The 1,656-nt window shown below is 35.6% G+C and overlaps 1 protein-coding gene across 2 annotated transcripts in view; it reads right to left on the reverse strand.

The window, feature by feature from the left end:
- Positions 1–1,656, reverse strand: part of LOC106873782 (uncharacterized) — a 92,897-nt gene that overhangs the window by 76,246 nt on the left and 14,995 nt on the right. The gene's annotated exons all lie outside the window — the stretch shown is intronic.

Below are 1,656 nucleotides of genomic sequence, written 5' to 3' on the forward strand. Positions count from 1 at the left end.
TGTAATATGTATGTATGTACGTATGTATGTATGTATGTATGTATGTATGTATGCATGCATGCATGTATGTATGTATGTATGTATGTATGTATGTATGTATGAAGGCTGGCATGTTCGCGTGAAATCATCGAAGCGTCTGGAATAACGGCCAAACTATACTAAACTAATGATTATGTATGCAAGTATATCAGTATGTATGTACGTACATATGTTTATATACATGCAGGTATTCATGTATATATGTGCACTAGTTAGAATATTATCAAGCCCCAATGCCGTTGTAGATGTGTATGTTTTAATGTACGTATATTTACAAATGCGTATGTCTGCTTGTCTACACGCGTGTATTCACTTTTTTATAGGCTAAACTTTTGGATTATTTGTTAAATTTGCAAAACATCACACGTAAGCGAGGGATCAGCGATGTGCAGGTACAGGTGTAGCTGTGTGCTATGGAGTTTGTTTCTCATCGAGATGCTTTCGCGTTGTATGTATGTATGTATGTATGCATGTGTGTGTGCATGTATGTATGTATGTACGTGTGTATGTGAGTATTTGTGTCTGTGTTTACCCCACCCTGCTATCGCTTGACAATCGATGCTGGTGTGTTTATGTGCCCGCAACGCAGCGGTTCGGCAAAAGGACCAAATAAAATGTGTGTGTGTGTGTGTGTGTGTTTGTTTCTCTTCTACCACCACTTGACAACCGGTGTTGGTGTTTTTACGTTCCCATAATTTTGCAATTCGGCAGAAGAAACCGACAGAATAAGTACAAGGCTTAAAGAAACAAAAAGGACTGGTGTCGATTCGTTCGACTAAAATTCTTCAAGGCGGTGCCCCAGCCTGGCCGCAATTTAATAACTGAAACAAAAATAAGATAAAAAAAATAAGATGAATAAGCGTAGTTTAAACTACGGGTTTAGTTTCACGGGAAGATTAAAAATGATTTTTAAAAAAAATATACTAGAGTTAATCTGTTTGTAAATCTAATTTCAAACACGATGCGCTTGGCTTCGAATAATGTGTGTGCGAATGTCTCTGCATGTGTGTGTTTGGTGTGTGTTTATTTTGTGCGTCCGTGTGTGTCTGTGCGTGTGCGTGCATCAAACTTTCACATCAAGTGATCTATGACAGTAAAAAGAAAAGAATCTCCTTCTCATGGGATCTCGAACCTATTGCAGTCAAGGCTATAGATTCAAGACCACACGAAAGAGATCATTTCATACTCACCTGCCAAATTAATCTAACTGAACATTTTACTTGTATAAGCTGACAGCATTACATCAACAAATAACACAAGGGGATCACTTACAATTGTATCGTCTCTTAACCATGGTCAGATGAGAAAATTCTACTGCAGCCTAACACAAACAAGTTTCATACTTATATTCCGTATATATATATCGTTATCATCTCGTAGAATATATGAACGAGCTATCTTACAGATCGGACTTTTAATGCGTAATTTGTAACCGATTAAGCAATGGTTGAACTAATATTTCAAACATTGCTTAGTTATTTACAATTGTAAACAAAACAATTAGATGAATGTGTTTACTTTTTGCTTTCCAAATATTTCTGCATATAAGCGTCTTACATAACTTATATTTAATATGTAAACCGTATGTATATATGTATATTATATATATATATATAT

Source organism: Octopus bimaculoides, chromosome 5 (assembly GCF_001194135.2).
Source record: "Octopus bimaculoides isolate UCB-OBI-ISO-001 chromosome 5, ASM119413v2, whole genome shotgun sequence".
NCBI classification, from domain to species: Eukaryota; Metazoa; Mollusca; class Cephalopoda; order Octopoda; family Octopodidae; genus Octopus; species Octopus bimaculoides.